General features: G+C 39.9%; 1 protein-coding gene across 7 annotated transcripts in view; it reads right to left on the bottom strand.

Annotated features, from left to right (window-relative positions):
- Positions 1-16354, bottom strand: part of LOC111771476 (nuclear RNA export factor 3-like) — a 69246-nt gene extending 52892 nt beyond the window's left edge. For 4 of the 7 annotated variants that reach the window (XM_070258273.1, XM_070258275.1, XM_070258274.1 and 1 more), the window contains exons 1-2: positions 16246-16354; positions 11700-11838 (exon numbers count right to left, since the gene is read on the bottom strand). The gene's annotated coding sequence lies outside the window, so the exon portion shown is untranslated. Of the gene's footprint in view, positions 1-75; positions 160-11699; positions 11839-16245 lie in introns of those variants that run through there. The other 3 variants (XM_070258279.1, XM_070258272.1, XM_070258271.1) reach the window with 3 other exon arrangements.
- Positions 16355-19967: the final 3613 nt, after the last annotated feature.

The following is a 19967-nucleotide window of genomic DNA, read 5'->3' as shown; positions in this document are numbered from 1 at the left end:
GTGAGGTATAGTTTTGGCCTAATTGCTGCTGTGGACCGACCCATATCTTACTACATTTATAAGAAAATTCTGGACCTGTCGCAGTCACCGGTGCAGGGGTCCTCAGATCATGCATGATCCAGCCACGTCACACCAAGGTTTCAGCCTTCTGCTGCCTCCCTGAGAGTCAAAAATCCAAAAATTACCGGGGCTGGCCCCGTGGCCGAGTGGTTAAGTTCGCGCGCTCCGCTGCAGGCGGCCCAGTGTTTCGTTGGTTCCAATCCTGGGCGCGGACATGGCACTGCTCATCAGACCACGCTGAGGCAGCGTCCCACATGCCACAACTAGAAGGACCCACAACGAAATATACAACTATGTACCGGGGGGCTTTGGGGAGAAAAAGGAGAGAAATAAAATCTTTTTGAAAAAAAAAAATCCAAAAATTACCAGCATTTCTTTGACATAAAATTCTCCATTCTTTGATTCACTAGTACCTAACTATATATTGGGCTTAAAACTTATACTATTCCATTGGAGGTATTTCATTAAGTCTATGGCAGAAGTAAGAGGAAAAGAAGGCAAATGATTACATGGGCAATTTCAGGGGTTAAACCCAAGGTGAGATGGCTTTTGTGCATTAATTTTTAAACTTTCAAGGAACAGAAGATTTTAAAAAATTCTTCTTTGGTCCCTTCATTCCCATGCAGCCACAAGCCTTTCTTTCTCTCTCCACTCTCCTTCAGAATCAAAGTTCCAGAAAGAGTTTTCTACATTCCCTGTTAACAATCTTCTTTCCCACTGACTACTTCTGTTAGTGCACTATGGCTTCTGTCCCCATGATTCAATGAACATGATCTCACCAAGGTCACAAGTCACCTTTTTGTCACTAGGTCCAGATATTTTTTATAAACATATTAACATACTGAGTATTACTTTTAATAAGCTCTGAAAATATACATGATTGTGCAGACTGCTTCTGTCACTTAACAACAAATCTTTGAGTTTCCCAGGCTCTGGAGCATGAAGTGTTGGGTACAAATCCAAGCTGTCCTGCTCCCTAACGTGCAGTCATGAGCCAAGTCCTTATTTCCTCTGCCTCTCAATTTTTCATCTGTAAACTGGAGATTAGCAACAGTGTCTACCTCATAGGGGATCTGTGAGCACTGAATGACTCAATACATCAAAAGCACTTGGCACATAATAAATTTTAATCATCTTTCTTTCTATGTCTTTATTGGAATTACTCTCTCCATAGCATAAAAAATAGGGTAGAGACTGACATTTATTCACAATTGGTGACATTTGGGGTATGTTGTTACTGATTGTATTAGATGCCTGAGGCCACCATGACAAATTACCATGAACTTCGTGGTTTAAAACATCAGAAATGTGTTCTCTCATAGTTCTGAGGACAAGAAGTCTGAGATCAAGGTGTCAGCAGGCCCATGCTCTCTCCAAAGGCTTTAGGGGAGAATCCATCCTTACCTCTTCTAGTGTTCGGTCGCTTCTAGAGCAACTTGGTTTGTGGCAGCATGACTCCAGTCTCTGCCTCTGTCTCCACATGGCCTTTTTCCCTGTGTGTGTGAAATCTCCCTCTCCTTTCTCTTAGGTGAGCCCTAAATCCTAGGTGATTTCACCTCAATATCCTTACCGAATTAGATCTGCAAAGGCCCTATTTCTTATACTGGTCACGCTCACATGTGAAGGGGTTAAGAACTGGACATATCTTTTCGGGGGACACAACTCAACCCACTACAATGAGACAAGCAGGTTATTAAACTACATGTGAGATGAGATCTTTTCTTTTGTAGATAAATATACAAATACATGCAAATATGCATAAATATATAAACACTCACGCAAGAAAACTTCTGGAAGAATATAATGCAGATGAAAACATTCAGGGCTTATCTTTGGTTGGTATGTCTGGGGTAATGATTTTTTCCCTTTTATACATTAACTATTTTTACCTAAAATAAATACCTATTGCTCTTTCAACTATATAAAAAAATAGCAGGGAAGCAAGACCATTCCTAGCCCACTCACAAGAAAGCCTTTAGAATGTCCTTGAGGGACAGGAAGGGAGACGAGATGTTGGGGAACACTGCTAGATTATAACAGGACACATTTCCTTCTAATGCCAAACCACAGTGATTATTATCAATATTTTGAATTCCTGCCTATTTGACTAGGAAAAGAGTTGTAACTCAATTTGATTTATTTTGTTTAGCCTTGATTAACAGTGAGGTTGAAAGTCTTATCAGACAAGAACCATCAGTGGCCACACAGAATCTGTTCAAATCTTAGTCTGTCGCTTGCTAGCACTACCCTCACTGTGCCTCAGTTCCCTGATGTTTAAAGGTGAGCAACGGCAGCTCCCCCTCATGGGTTGTGGTGAGGCTGAAGTGAGTAAGTATTGGGTTAGCACTTATAACAATGTTGGGCACAGAGGAAGTCAGCAATAAATACTAACCACTACTGAGTCTTTAATGACCGTGTTGAACAGCTAAGTTAACCAATCATGGAACTGTCTTTCCATCAGATTTCTTGGTAAATGATATAATAAATCCTATTATTGTCCTAAAAAAAAGGAATAAGAGGATGATTGATTTCTTTTCCTCACCATCCTCAGGTGTCTCATCCTATAAAGAAATTACACCAAACTTTATCCCTTATTTAAATATGTACACATTTCATTTCCCGCTGCTTCAAATCCAACTGATCTCTATGAGATGTTCATGCTAAAGTCATGTCTTTTGTGGGAGGGGAGCCAATACATACATTTGATGAAGTACTACATGCTAGAGACATTCTATAGGTATGCTCATTTTACAGATAACCAAGATCAGGCTTATAGAGGGTAACTCACTACTACAGGGTTACACACACTTAGTTAGAGGTAGGAATGCAATTCTACTTATTTATATATATGTATATGATATTTTATAAGATTATACAAAAACACATACACATAGACACATATATAGTGTTTCAATGCCAGGAAATTCATTAATATAATCTATTGTATTAACAGAGCCAAAGAAAACAATCATATCATCATCTCCATAGATTAAGAAAAGGTATTTGACAGTACTAATGTCCATTCATGTTTTATTAAAAGTGAAGAAAATAGGAATTGGCTGATACTTTCTTAGCATGACAATATATACACACATTCCAGCCAAAAAGCCAGCAACCTATTTAATGAGGAAATACTGGTGGTCTTCCTGCTAAATACAAGAATGAGACAAGATGTTAACTTATCTCCTGTAATGTTTGACATTTTGTAGGAGATATTTTACAATGTAAGTGAAAAAGCAAGCAATTAAAAGCAAAAGGAAGAGGTAAAATCTATGTTTGCTGATGATATCATTACACATTGGAAAACTCAAAGAAAAAATGGAAAAATTACACCAAACAAAAAGAGAATTTAGTAAAGCAGTTTATACCATTAACATCCAAAATCAATAGCCTTCCCATGCACAACTAAAAAAACCTAGAAGATATAATAAAAGAAAGAAAATGGCTGGACATAAACTTAAGAAGCAATGTTCAAAACCTATTTAGAACACAAAACTAGATTTTAGCAAATAGAAAAAGATATGATATTCTTTTTTTCTTTTTTTGGTGAGGAAGATTCACCCTGAGCTAACATCTGTTGCCAATCTTCCTCTTTTTATTCTTGAGGAAGATTACCCCTGAGCGAACATCTGTGCCAATCTTCCTCTATGTCGTATGTGTGATGGCTCCACAGCACGGCTGATGAATGCAGTAGGTCTGTGCCTGGGATTCAAACCCGTGAACTCCAGCCACCAAAGCAGAGCACACAGAACTTTAACCACTGGGCCACAGGGATGGTCCCAATGGTATTCTTGAGTAAGGAGACTCAATATCATAAGGATGCTAATTTCTCCAAAGTAATTTATTAATTTAATGTGTTTCAAATTAAATACCATTAGCATTTTGGTGTGAATTTAGACAATCATACTAGATAATAATTTAGTTGATTATCAGATTTATTTGGATGAAAAGACAGCAAGAATTGTCAAATAAACCCTGAAAAAGAAGCACGGTGGGAGGGGGTGGCAGCTAGTCCTACCAGATACTAAAACATATAACAAAGAGGGGCTGGCCCCGTGGCCGAGTGGTTAAGTCCACGCGCTCCGCTGCAGGCGACCCAGTGTTTCGTTGGTTCGAATCCTGGGCGCGGACATGGCACTGCTCATCAAACCACGCTGAGGCGGCGTCCCACATGCCACAACTAGAAGGACCCACAACGAAGAATATACAACTACGTACCGGGGGGCTTTGGGGAGAAAAAGGAAAAAATAAAATCTTTTTTAAAAAAAAAAACATATAATAAAGAATGTACAGTATAAGAGTGTGGTATTGTCCCATGAGTTGACAGAAAAACTAATGAAACAGAATAGAAAATATTGACCCAGGTCCAATTATATTCAGAAGTTTTGAATATGATCAAGGCAGCATTTTAAATCAGTGGAGATGTGACGGATGATTTAAGAACTGGTATTGTGATAACTAGATAACCATATGGTTAAAAAGGTAAAAAGAGATTCATTTCTCTGTCTTACATCAGGAGAAACTACAGATAGTTGAGATTTAAAAGTAAAAAAAGTACATACAAGTACTAGAAGAAAACATGAATAAACACCTCTATAATCTGGAAGTGGAGGTAGCTTTCCTAACTATGACTCAAATTCCAGGCACATTAGGGAAGAAAAGATTGATAAATTTGACTACGTAAAAATAACAATAACTTTGCATGCCAAAACACGTGCTAGCTAATGAAAAAGACACTGGGAAAGAGTATTTACAACCAATATCTCTAACAATGTTGAAAATCCTTCTATAAATTAGTGTATCAATATAGAGTCATTAAAAACAGCAACCCTATCAATGACGTGTAAAAAATATAAACAAGTAACAAAAAAATGCACAACGTCTTCAAATATACGAAAACAATCTCAAACTTGATTCAAGTAAGAGAGATGCAATTAAAACTACACTAAGGGGCCGGCCCCATGGTCGAGTGGTTGAGTTCGCATGCTCTGCTTCAGCTGCCCAGGGTTTCACTGGTTGGATCCTGGGCGTGGACATAGCACCGCTCATCAGGCCATGCTGAGGCGGCGTCCCACATAGCACAACCAGAGGCACTCACAGCTAGAATATATAACTATGCACTGGGGGGCTTTGGGGAGAATAAAAAAAAAGATTGGCAACAGTTGTTACCTCATGTACCAGTCTTTAACAACAACAAAAAACACACTAAGATACAATTTCTAAACTATTAGATTGGCAAATCCAAAGGTTTATCAACACACTCATTTGGTGAGGATGGGAAAATTACAACCTTTCATACATTACTCACAGGGATGCAAAATTAGGTATGATTACTGTAGTAGGCTTAACTATTGGCTTCCAAAGATATCAGGTCCTAATCCCTGAAATTTCTAAATATTACCACATATGGAAAAAGAGTCTTTGCAGATGTGATTAAATTAAGGATTTTGAAATGGGGGAGATTATCCTGGATTATTAAGGTAGGCCCTAAATGCAATCACAAGTGTCTTTTAAGAGAGAGGCAGAGATAGAATTGACACAGACAGAAGAGAAGTCAATGTGACCAAGGAGACAGAGGTTGGAATGATGCAGGCACAAACCAAGGAATGACAACAGCCACTAGAAACTAAAAGAACCAAGGAATGGATTCTTCCCTAAAGCCTTTGAAATAAACATAGCTCTGCTGACTGCTAGATTTTGGCCCAGTGAATCTAATTTTGGACTTATGGCCTCCAGAACAGTGACAGAATTAATTTCTGTTGTTTATAGACACCAAGTTTGTGGCAGGTTGTTACAGCAGCAATAGGAAACTAATACAACTACTGTGGAGAGGAATTTGATAAAATCTAGCAAAACTATATATGCCCTTACTCTTTGACTCAGAAATCCCATGTCCAGAAATATATATACAACTAAATATATACTTTACATATATTAAATATATAAATGAAATATGTATGTATATTTATATATTATAGATATTATATACATATATCTTATATATAAAGTATATATAAAGGTAAACTGGCAGTGACACAAAAAGATTATAGATATAGATATTCACTCTGGTGCTATTTGTACAGTAGTCTCCCCTTATCTGTGGTTTCACTTTCTGCAGTCTGTTACCCTCGATCAACTGTGGTCCAAAAATATTAAATGGAAAATTCTCTACATCACAATGCCTACATCATTTACTTCACCCTATCTCATCACGTAGGCATTGTATCTTCTCACATCATCATCATCATAAAGATGAATACAGTACAATAAGATATTTTGAGAGCGAGATCACATTCACATAATTTTTATTACATATAATGTTACAATTATTCTATTTTATTATTGGTTATTTTTGTTAATCTCTTATTGTGCCTAACATAAATTAAACTTTATCATACGTATGTATGTATAGGAAAAAACATGGTATATATAGGGTTCAGTACTATCTACAGTTTCAGACATCCACTGGACATCCCCTGTGGCTAAGGCAGGGACTACTGTATAGCAAAAGAATGAGAAGAAACTAAATATCCATCAATTATGTGCTGGATGAGTAAGCTTGTTCAATCACAAAACAGTATATATACTATGTAATATTAAAGAAGAATTATGAGTATCTCCACATAGAGTTATGGAGGGATCTTCAAGATATACTGTTAAGTGAAAATGTCAGTGTACACAAAGGAATGTATAGAATGGTACATTTTATCTGAAAATTGGAGAAATGTAAACATATAAAATTTTACATATATTAAAAATAAAAGGAAAGGATTTCTGATTGGGGACAGATGGAGTAGACACATTTTTCCCTATGTCTTCTGATAGATACAGCTAAAACCTCTGGATTTTATAGGAAAAACAAAAATAAGAAGACTCTGAAAGGTAGAGAGAAAAAAGACAGAATGGCTAGGGACTTTGGGAAGCAACTAATGGCATGGCATTGAATTCCCTTCGTTTTATTTGTGCCCCATATATGCCAGACTGGATGCAGGAGAAGCAGGAGACCCAAAAATGCCAACAGGAAAAGATAAAAAGAGCTTCAAGAAAAGACAAAGAACCAGAAAAGGGGAAATCTAGAAAGAAAGAAAGCTTTTAGACAACAACTACCCTACCTCAGATAAACACCACAGAATGACACACAGCTCCACCCCCATAATGCCAGCAAAGGCTGAGTGGGGAATGTGGATTCCCTGTTCACTTGATTGTAACCAGGCACCCCTCCCCACCCTCTGGGATGGTATCAGAGAAGACTGCATGTGGAACAGGGATTTCATCCCTGCTAGTGGAAATGAACACAGCCCTCCATGTTGTCAGTGGAGACCACGCAGGGAGCCTGGCTTCCATCCACACCCAGTCATAATGAGGCACCTTCCTCTCCTCTCTGATAGAAAGGAAGGCACCCTTCCCCTCCTCTCTGGGCTGATGTCACCAGAAGCCAAGTGGGACAGTAGAACTATCATGACCATCCTGTGATGAGGAGGCTTCCTCCTTTCCACAGTGTCAAGGGAGGCCACATGGAGGGCAGTAAGGAAGTGTCTACCCCTTCTTACCACGGTGGTGTCAGTGGAGGCCTGGTGGGGAGTGTAATCCCACCTCCACTAAGCAGTAACAAGTCACTCCTTCCCTTCCACTCTCATGCCCTGCCCCTCATGTAGGTAGAGGTTGCATGGGGAACCTGGACTTTTATACCCACCAGGCAATAAATGAGCTTCTCCCCCTATGGTGTCAGTGGAGGCCACATGGGGAACAGCAAGGGTATATGCTTCTTCTCTAAGCCAGGGTAGTGTAGGCAGAGGCCTGGTGGGGAGCCTGAAATCCCACAACTGCCAAATGGTAATGAGGCATCTCTTCCCCTTCCACCCCAAATCCAGTGTCAGAGAAGGCTGAGTGGGGAACCAGGACTTTCATCCCCACTTGGCTATTATGAGACTGTGATCCCCTTCCTCCACTGGCGTGGTGTCACCGAAGCCTTGCTAAAATAGATGATTTAATTAAGATCCAGAGTCTAATTACATAATATCCAAAATACCCCAGATACAGACAAAATTCCCTCTTCTATCCAAGAACTGGGAAAATCTTAACTTGAATGAGAAAAGACAATAAACAGATGCCAACATCAAGATGACACAGATTTTGGAATTATCTGACATGGATTTTGAAGTAATCACAGAAATGGCTCAATGAGTAAATACAAACATGTTTGAAAACAAAGAAAAATAGAAAGTCTCAACAAAGAAATAGAAGATACACAGAAGAAGTGAATGGAAATTTTAGAATTGAAACATTCAATAACTGAAATAAAAATTCAGTGGATGAATGAAACAGTGGAATGGAGAGGAGAGAAAAAAGAATCAGTGAACATGAAGATAGAACAGAACTTACCCAATTTGAACAGAAGGAAAACAGACTAAAAAAAATAGAGCAAAATATCAGAAACCTGTGGTACTATAACAAAAGATGTAATATTCATATCATTGCTGTCTTGGAATAGAAGAGAAAAAGTACATGGCACAAAAAGTATTTGAAGGAAAAATGGCTGACAAACTTCAAATTTGGCAAAAGACAAACCTACAGGTTCAAAAAGCCATGCAGACTCCAAACAGGATCATCCCAAAGAAATTCATGAAACACATACATCATAATCAAACTTAGGAAAATTAAACACACAAAAAAATCTTGAAAGCAGGGAGAAAGAAATGACATAATTACCTATGAGATAAAAACAATGTGGAGGACAGAAAATTTCTCATAAGGAACCATAAAGTACAGAAGAAAGTGGCACATTTTTCAAGTGCTGAAAGAAAAGAACTGCCAACCTCAACTTTTAAACTTGCTCAACTTTCAAGGCATTGAAGATTAAAAAATCCCTCCTTGGATCCCTCATCCCCATGCAGCCACAAGCGCTCTCTCTCTCTCTGTCTCTGTCTCTCTCTTTCTCCCCCTTCAAAGTCTAAGTTGCAGAAAGAGTTTTCTACATTACGAGTTAATAGTCTTCACAGATTACTAGTATTACTTTGACACACAATTTCCATTCTTCCTTTCATTAATAGCTAAATATATATTGAACTCAAAACCCATACTGTTCCAGTGGAGCATCTCATTAACTCTAAAGTGGAAATAAGAGGGAAATATGGGAAAATTCAAGGGTTAAATCTGAGATGCGATGGCTCCTGCACATTAATTTTTATACTTTCAAGGAACTGAAGATTTTATTTTTATTCTATTGAGGTCATAATAGTTTATAACTGTGAAATTTCAGTTGTACATTATTATTTGTCAGTCACCATACAAATGTGCCCCTTTACCCCTTATACCCATCCTCCAACCCCCTTCCTCTCTGGTAATCACTAATCTCTTCTTTTTGCCCATGTGTTAATCTTCCACATACGAGTGAAATCATATGGTACTTGTCTTTCTGTCTGGCTTATTTCACTTAATAACACCCACAAGGTCCATCCATGTTGTTGTAAATGGGACAATTTTGTCTTTTTTATGGCTGAGTAGTATTCCATTGTGTGTGTGTGTGTGTGTGTGTGTGTGTGTGTGTGTGTGTGTACACCACATCTTCTTTATCCATTCATCCATAGCAGGGCATTTGGGTTGCTTCCACGTCTTGGCTTTTGTGAATAATGCTGCAATGAACATAGGGGTGCATAAGTCTCTTTGAATTGTTGATTTCAAGCTCTTTGGATAAGTACCCAGTAGTGGGATAGCTGAGTCATATGGCATTTCTATTTTTAACTTTTTGAGAACTCTCCATACTGTTTTCCATGGTGGCTGTGCCAGTTTGCATTCCCATCAGCAGTGTACGAGGGTTCCTTTTTCTCTACATCCTCTCCAATATTTATTATTTTTTGTCTTGGTGATTATAGCCATTCTAACAGGTGTAAGGTGATATCTCAGGGTAGTTTCGATTTCCATTTCCCTTATGATGAGTGATGTTGAACATCTTTTCATGTGCCTCTTGGCCATCTGTATACCTTCTTTGGAAAAATGTCTGTTCATACCCTCTGCCCATTTTTTGATCAGGTTTTTCGTTTTGTTGTTGTTGTTGTTGAGTTGTATGAGTTACTTTTATATTTTGGAAATCAACCCCTTGTCAGATACATGGTTTGAAAATGTTTTCTCCCACTTGGTAGGTTGTCTTTTCCTATGGTTCCTTGTTTCCATCACTAACTTTCACTATAACTACTGTTGGATGACCTAACTGATTTTCTTGAGAATCTCTTGAAAGCACTTGGAACAACTGGTCTCAGAAAATAGCACTGCCGTTTCTCCACATGACCAAACAATAAGATGAAGGGTCATCCAGGATCCTGCCTTATTCTCACAAACCGCTCACACACAGCCACTGCAGGTCCTGCCTGCCCCACCTCCTACATGCCCTGTCCAGGGCCATCCCGTCCTCTGCACACTGCTGCAGCACTGGGCCAATCCACCCTCGTCCCTCCCCCGGACTTCTGCAAGATCCCCCTAATGGTTATCCCCACAGCTCTCCTGTCCCTCTCCAGTCCATGCTCCACAGTGGCCAGAGTCACCTTGTGAGCACATGAATCAGAGCATGTCACCCCCATACTCTAACTGCCACCATCAGAAGGAACTCCAAACTCCTTATATACCCCCAAATGATGTGGCTCCTGTCTGCCCTTGGAGCTCATCTCCTACCATCTACACTTTGTCTGCCACGCTTCAGCCACTTGAGCTCGTTGTCTGCTCCTGGAACAACTGATGCCACGCACATCACAAGGGCACTGACCCAAAGGCCTGTCCAAGCCTGGCTTCTGTCATCAGGACTCAGCTCAAATGTCACTCCCTGAGAAAAAGCTTCATTGACAACTCCACCATAATAATCCATCATCATCACTTTAACTCTATTCATGTGTTCATTTTCTTCAAAGCAGTCATCCCCATATGGAATTGTCCCACTTATTGATAGGTTTACCTGGTCATTGCCAGTTTTCCCAAACTAGAATGAAACTCCAGGGACCCTGCCTGTCTTGTTCTCTGAGCTGTGTCCCCAGTGCCTAGTTCAGTGCCTCACACATAAGTCACTGAATAAATATTATTTAAATGAAGGAATTGCTACCTATCTGACATTCCAGAGAGGACACAGACATTTAAAGCTGAGTGGCAGGAGAAACTGACAAAGACATTAGACATTAAAGGATTCAAAATGTTAAGAAGACCTTAGAGTTAATCTATAGCAGTGCTTTTCAAACTTGGATGAATACCTCAACCAACCAGAGAAATTGTTAAAAACGTAGGCATCTCCCATCGCACCTTCCTGGTTTTGATTCAGCAGACCTAAGGTGGGCCTACGAGTCTGCAGTTTTAACAAGTACTCCATGACAATTTTGATAAAGTGCTCCATGGACCACACTTGGAAAATCATGACCTAAATATCTGGCATTTGTGTGCTATTAATTTGATGTCTGCCATGCAGAGTTCTATGACATCTGGGATGTCTCTGTTAATGTAATTACTCAAAAGTGCACTGGTCCTTTCCTCCCACCTATGACCACAGATTTCTTTCCCACATGGGATCACACTTAAACTCCAGAGTACTCCTTGGTGGTCAGCAACACTGGGTATTGTTACCCTGCTGTATAGACAAATCTAGTGGAAGGGTAGTGACTTACCTAAGTGTCCCAATGATGGGACCTTGATCTCTTCACTCTTGCTCCAGGAATCTGTCTGCACACTTGACATCACATTTGGTTCTTCTCTATCAGCTCCTGTTTCTGAGGCTCAGAGTCCACACCCTTCTCTGAGGGTCCACTAGAAGGACAGTCAGGGGATAAGAGAGTTCATGGACTAGAGTAAAGTGAGAGGATGGGAAAGCACATGAAAAACAGGAGAAAAAAGTGAGAATGTCCTTGCCTGTCCCCACTCAGTCCACTGGAAGCTGTTCAGTGACACTTGGCCTCTTCCCCAGCTCCATCACACAGCCCCCTTCCACACATGCAACGACACTGAAGCTCACACATCACGGAATTATGGACTGATCCCTGCTATCTATTACATTTCCAAGTATTCTCTCTGGTAGTCATGCTTTTATGTTAATGTCAGAGGCATCACACTAACAGAATTAAGGTTGCAAAGTTGGAATGGGGAACTAACATTGCTGATGACCTACTAGATGTCACACGCTGTAAGTTGTTATTTTTCATCTTCAAATTCTCAAAACAATGCTCTGAGGTGGCCATCATTACTTCCTTTCTACAGATGGGAGATAGGCTCAGAGAAGAACATACATGTTCAAAGTTGAGGGAGGTGTCAAATAGACACAGAGGCCAACAAGAAGGGCTAACACTGGCCAATTCTGGGATAATTTGAGTATCAAAATACGTAATGATAATAAACTCTTTGAGCAAAAAGTAGGAATCTAGGTTTTCATACTGATAGAAATGAAAAGAATTAATTAATTAATGATAGAGGAAAAAGAGAAGGCTTAACCCTACATTCAAATGCTAACTAATAATTATAGAAGGAATGACAGAATTGGAAAAGCAACAGCTGACAGAAACCATAGTAACAAGTGATTCAGGTAAGAATCATAAATGGATGCTCAGATTGCATCAAATCCCACAGCAGTCACTGAGTTACCATGGTAACCATTCTGGCCAAGTAAAGCTGGGGAAAAACAGACAATATCTACCGTGATTAGGTTCCAATATGTCTTAGGAATTGAACAGGACTGACAATACACAGTAATTAACCTCAAGTATCCTTCACAATAAAGATTCCTGGTAGCTTCAGCAATACACACATACATGCATACATACATACATACATACATACATGCTCTCTCTTTCTCTCTCTCCTCTTCTCTCTCTCCCCTTCCTCCCCGACTCCCGAGTCTCTCTCATCACCCAAGTTCCCAGGAATTCACTGAAGCAGATTCGCTGCAGTGAAAAGAACAAAAGCCCCACAATTTAACACAGTCATTTCTGACCACACACATAAATTTCAAACTACTTTAGTGATGGATTTTTCTGTAGATGACCTGTAGAACTGTCTCTGGGACATTCTTCCCCCTGGTTTTAGTAGACTGCCAATACTAATAAAAGTTGACCTGGAAATAGAGGCAAATGTATATTATACATCAAGTACCTTTTCTATCTTAGAGTAGCCTGTACTTTCAACCAAAAAGATTCCTCAATGGCTACTGTTGAACATTTGGCCACTGACAGTTCAGTGAAAATAAAATACATGGAAATTTTAATTTAAAATACTGTTATTTACAATAGCAACAAGTATGAGATACTTATGAATAATCTGTCCATGGAATGTGCAATGCCTGTACATTGAACACTACTAAACATTGCTCAGAGACATTAAAGAAGATCTAAATAAATAGAGAGACATACCATCTTCATAGTTTCCAAGACTCAGCATTGCTAAGATATCTATTTCCCTCAAACTGATCTATAGATTCAATGCAATCTCAATAAAAGTCCCAGCAGACACTTTTTTTTTAAAGAAATTGACAGGATGATTCCTAATTTCATGTGGAAATGAAAAGAACCTAGACTGTGAAGAACTTTGAAAAGAACAGGGTTAGAGGATAAATGCTACCTGATTTTAAGACTCACTATAAATTTATAATATTGGGGTGAAGGTAGAAATGTATATCAAAAGAACAAAATAAAGAGTCCAGAAACAGACCCACACATATATGGACAGTTTATTTTCAACAAAGCTACAAAGACAATTCAGTGGAAAAAAGTCTTTTCAATAAATGACTCTTGAAGAAATGGATATCCATATATACAAACATGAACTGTGATCCACATATAGTACTATATATAAAAGTTAACTCAAAATGCATCATAACCCCAAACATAAAAGTGAAAACTGTAAAAATTCTACCAGAAAACACAAGAGAAAGTCCTTGTGACACTGGATTAGATAAAGATTTCATAGATGAGACACCAAAACCACAAACCATAAGTGAACAAATCAATAAACTGGTCTTCCTCAAAGTTAAAAACGTTTGCTCTTCCAAAGACACTGCTGAGAAAATGAAAAGACAAGCCACTGACTGGGAGAAAATGTTTGAAAATCATATATCTGATAAAGTATTTGTATGCAGAATATAGAAAATCTCACAAAAGTCAATAAGAAGGAAACAGACACTACAATAAATAAATGGGCAAAAGTTTTGAACAGACACTCAACAAAAAAAAAGTACTCAAATATCAAATAAGTATATGAAAAGATGTTCAATATTACTAATCATTAGAGAAATGTAAATACAAACTACAGTGAGATACTACTACATCCCCATGAGAATGGCTAAAATTAAATAGATTGAACACATCAAGTCTTGCCAAGGTTGTGGAGGATGGAACTCTCACACAACTGCTGCTGGAAATGAAAAATGGTACGACCACTTTGGAAGACAGTTTGGCAGTTTCTTATAACATTAATCTCACATCTATCACGTGATCCAGCCATTACACTCCTAAGTATTTATTCTAGAGGAAGAAAGTCTATGTCTATGTAAAGACTAATACACAAATGTTCATAGCAGCTTTATTTATAAGAGCCCCAAATTGGAAACCACTCAAATATCTATCAATAGGTAAATGGATAAAATAAATTGAGGTATATCCATATACTAAAACACTACTAAGCAATAAAAGAAGAATGAACTATTGATGTATGCAACAAAGTGGGTAAACCAAAAACATCATGAATGAACAAAGTCAGATTGCCTCCTCAAAAAAGAATAAAACCTCTATGATTCCCCTTAAATAAGTTTCTAGGACATGAAAACTAATCCATAGTGACAGGAGAACTATGTTTGCCTGGGGACAGGGCAGTGGGAGGGGTAGGGAGGCCATGTAGCACAGAACTGAAAATCTTATGTCCTGGAAAAATAATAACAATGACATTTAAGCCTACCTGGTTATCGTTGGGGATATTGCTGGGTATCATTATAATAGGGCAAACTATAAGGTAATTATTAATTTTGAAAATACAAAATTCTTATAAATGATATTTTAACTAATACTTGAAAAATTTCTGGCTTCTTAAAATATTTCAGTATACAATGGATGACAACATGGTGACTACAGAAGAATCAATGCCAAATTGCTAGGAAGATCTTCAAGCCAATGGCTTATTTCAACAACCATGGGAGAGAGCCGTGGGAATCACTGATTATTATTTATACAATCAGAAAATATATTAAATTTATGTACATGCATGTTAAACATGAAGACCCTTCCTCTTGCTAGCCAATTTACTGCTTGCAAACAAAGAAAGCATCTCTAAAATGAGCCTAAGGGCTACTGCAAAGCAGGTAGCTGCTGACGGAATGACATTCAACCTGCTAAACCTCTTCTTTCATGAGGAGATCAAAGCAGCTTCTCTCCTTTGAGGTTAGTTTGTGAACCTCACAGGAGCTACTCTATAACATGCTTTCGTTCAGATCTATGAACTCACTTGAGCCAGACGTCATATCCCAGCAGGGATGTGACGTGTTGGGGTCTCTGAGCACTGCTGCCCTTGAATCTGTAACAGAAGCTTCAGCAGCTATGAGGACACACATCTTCAGAACCTGCCTCTGTCAGAAACCTAATACCAGCTAGGCCTCCGGCATGAAGAGCTGAGCAGGGAGAGACAGATCCAGCAATCACTATGCTTTTGTGGAGTAACGATGTGTCCTCCACCATGCTAGGCATTGGGATAGTGACGATGACATTGATAAGATTGGGTACTGACTCTAACAACCAGATGTTATAATGGGCTTTTTCCCCTCTCCTTTCCTAGACTATGCCCTAATTTAAAAAGTTGAAAATTAATACTAAGTAGCCTGAATTCATACAGGCATTCACGGTCCCGCAATAACCACGGGGCCATGAGATTGCTCATGTGTTGTCACTGAACGCTCAAAGCGATCCTGTGGGTTAAGCATTCTTATCCTGTTTGGCAGGGAGAGGAGCTGGGGCTCAGAGAGAGTCGTCCCGTGTCTTCCTCCTGCGCCCCTGCCTTTAGAAGGAAAGTAGCTTCAAGACATCCCTGGAGCAGGACACCACACTCACTGGGGCCCATCTTTGCCTGCGAGACCGGTCGCCAGAGCAGCGAGTCCCAAACGGCCAAAGGGGCCACTTAAATCTGGGACCCCTCTGTCTCCCTACACGTCAGGGCAGCTCAGCCCCCATCGCGGGAACTCACACTGTCGGCTGAGTATCAAAGACTCGAAAGCAAGATCTATTCTTCCCGCCAGGCCACGTCTGTCTCTATATAGAAGCCGTCGCGGTCGCCATATTGACGTCAGGTTTCTATGGCAACGATGACGCGCAGGCTTATCCTCCACAGTGGAAGTGCTTTTGCACTCTCCTCCTCCTGGCCTTTGGTCTAAAGCAGAACACCTTCGCTTTTCAGGCTACCACCTGACCACTACCATTTCCGCATGCAAATTACAGGCACTAGACTAGGACCCCGGCAATTGGCAGAATTCTGCCCATGTTGTTGGAACAAAGCATGTCCCTGTCGTCAGGAATTTTGTTTGCTTTAAAGAGACAGTAGGGGAGTATTATTGGTACACAGAGACCCAAGGAGGTATCCTAGGGTTCTCAGAGATGAGCTAGCCCCCAGAGGATGAACATGTAAAATCACATGCCATGCTAAGCAGTTTGCCATCTGTGGCAGAGAACTAAGAGACTGTCTATAATAATGTGACTTAATGATATAAACAAACAAATGTCATTTAAGAAATCTCAGAGATATTTCAGGGAGGCAGGCCTAGAATAATATAGTCATTTATTAGGCAGAAATATAGTCAATTGAACCATACATTGGTTTATTCTGGGGAATTCTTATCCACCATTCCCAATATTTTCTTCCCTGTAGAGGAACATTCATGACCAACAAACTTCCAGCCCCTCTACACACTCACTCTTTCTCTTTTGCAGGAATAACTTACCTGATTGGTGAGGTTGGAAGGAGAAATGGGGGGGTTGCATAGCCAAGACTTTCTCCCTTCAAAACTCATATAACAAGCTTCCCACAGGGAGCACGGATTCTGCTCTGCCCTCAAAAGTCGGTCTTACAATAGGCCCACAGTTCTCCTCCTTTTGTGTCTCACTTGCTCACCAACAATTCCTATGTTATTGCTTCAAAATGCTTGTCTTTATTGCTTACCCTCCCCGAAATCCACCCTTGCTCCATGTCTAAGCTGTGGACCAACTAAGAAATATTAAAAAAAGAATAAGGAAAACAATACATCACCTTGATTCCTTATCAAGGCAAGATTGGAGAAAGTAGCTTAGATTTGCTGGCAAGTGGGCTTCCCATTAATGAGCTCCAGAATTGTACAGAATTGTACAGACTTGTCCATTCAGCAGTGCTGCACTGGGTCAGTCACAAAGACCAAAGACTGCAATGCATATCTACCTGCTGTTTGGTTAAGGAGCCCTGTCTATGTGTACTCAGAGAGTGGCTTCCTTGCCAAAGGAAATCCATGTAGCAGGAGAAAGTTTTTCAGGAAAACTTTGAGAAACACTCTCAAAGTGAATAAATATCCTTTGTTCTGAATGAATACACACCAAGCCAATGTATGAGGCTTTCCCTCATGAAGCCATTTGTAGCAACACTTTCTCAGTACCTTAATTCATGTGATTTCAGTGTGATTCCATAATTATTAATGGAATCATTTTCCAATTTGCAAGACTAGTGTGAATATCATACATCATGAAAATTTTCTTTGGAAAGCCCCTCAAGAAGGAATTGATGAAATGCTCAGAAGTGTCTTCCCACACATAAACCAACACACAAACTACAGGCAAAATTATAACAAAGTCTTACCAAGCCTTCCGGGATAAGAGAATATTTATCTTAGCCAATGATAACAGACCACATAAAAAGAGGGAACATTCACCAAAATCATAATGTTTCGAATATCTATTTCTGCTTAGCAAACACCCCAAAACAATAGCCATGTATTCCCTCAGGATTTTGTGGGTTGACGGGGCTCAGTTGGGTGTTTTTCTGCTCCATGTGGTGTCTGTCACCTGGGGCTGCAGTCATCTAGAGGCACCTCTCAGCTGGGACATCCAAGAGAGCTCATTCACAAGGATGAGGATTGGTGCTGGCATCTACTGGGAGCTCAGCTGGGGCTATTGACTGGAGCACTTGGAGTCTTCTCCACAGAGCTGTCCATGTGTAGGGTTGCCAGACAGGACAGAGGAGACCTAGTTAAATTTGAATTCCAGATAAACAACGAATAATTTTTTAGTGTGTAATGTTTAATTTCATGTGTCACTTTGACTGAGCCATGGTGCCCAGATATCTGGTCAAACATTATTCTGGCTGTTTCTGTGAGGGTGTTTTGGATGAGATTAACATTTAAATAGGTGGACTTTGAGTAAAACAGATGAAGGCCTGAATAGAACAAAAGATTCACTTCTCAGGAGCAGGAAACAAGGCTGTAGCAGATGGTATTCAGACATTTTATTATGGCTTAATAACTTTAAAGCCCTTTGATATAGAAGTACTGTTTCCACCAACAAGGGAGTTTCAGGTGAAGGTTTAGAATAGGATCATCACAGTGATTCTAATGTGGCTCCTGGTTAAGGCACCCTGGCTGATGAGGCAGGTCAAATTGCCACAGGAGTACCCTGATCCATGGAGGAAAGACAGCTACTATTTATGAAGCAGATTGTTTTAAAGGGTCCAGCACTACGTCCTTCAAGTTAATGGAGGATTTAATCTTTATAACAACCCTGGTAGTGAGATATCACTATCCTCTCTTCACGGATGTATGTGACTCCAAAGCACATGATCCTGAGCACAGAGACGGCTGGCAAAAAGGTTGCTCCCCATGCCCACTGCCAGAACCAGTGATGGGACATGGCAGCCTGGGCACCTTTAGTTGCTAGCAGCAGAGCTTTAGAAATACTGTTTAGAAATACTGCTAAGGTGGTAAAATCTGTAGATTTTGCTTAACTAGAATGTATAAATTTTCTGTTGGTATGTAACCACAAACGTCATAACTGAAAGCTACACCCATTTAGTAGTTCACAGGTCTGTAGGTCACATGTCTGGTATGGCATGGACTGTGTTCTCTGCTCAGGGTCTCACAAGGCTGGAATCAAAGTGTCAGCGTCAGCTCCACTGAGCTCTCCTCTGGGGCTTGGGGGGAAATTCCACTTCCAAGACCATTCTTGCTGCTGGCAAAAGTCATTTCCTATTGGCTGTTGAACTGCAGTCCTTGATTTCTTGATGGCTGTCACCTGGGGGTGCATTCAGCTCCTAGAGGTTATGCCAATTCCTTCACATGGCTTGTCATGTGGCTTCCTTCATCTTCCACCACCAAGGGTGTGTTGAATCTTTCTTGTGATTTGAATCTCTGACCTCCCCTCTTGTGAACAGCCAGAGAAAACTGTCTCCTTAAGGCCTCATCTGATAAGCTCAGCCCCTCTCCCAGATAATCTCCATTTTGCCATATTACACAACATAATCACAAAAGTGCTATCTCTTCTTGTTCATTGGTTTTACCCACACTCAAAGGGGAGGGGATTATACAAGGATGAGGATCACTGGAGATCATCTTAGAACTTTATCTACCATGTGGAGTTTCAGACCAAAAAACGAAAAAGTCATATAACCATCAACCAAGGCTGTTCAAGTTTAAACTGAGTTCTCTGACCCAAAGCTCAGGCCACTGCTATAAAGCATCATAGTGTTAGAGCTGAGGGGAGAACAAGGGCAGTGACTCACCCAAGGTTCTGTTGTCAAGGATGTGTCTGGTCTCCTGACTCTAGTCTTCTGTCCAGCATCCATGTTACTTTGCTCCATACTGTCTCTTATACCTCAGAAGCAATGGGAAACTGCTCTTCCTGCAGTGTCAAACTAAATGGTAAACTAAGAGGATAGGAAAGTATGTGCATTATTAG

This window comes from Equus caballus, chromosome X (assembly GCF_041296265.1).
Source record: "Equus caballus isolate H_3958 breed thoroughbred chromosome X, TB-T2T, whole genome shotgun sequence".
Classification (NCBI taxonomy): domain Eukaryota; kingdom Metazoa; phylum Chordata; class Mammalia; order Perissodactyla; family Equidae; genus Equus; species Equus caballus.
Note: the sequence above shows the minus strand (reverse complement) of the source record. Positions and strands in the feature narration are given on the sequence as shown.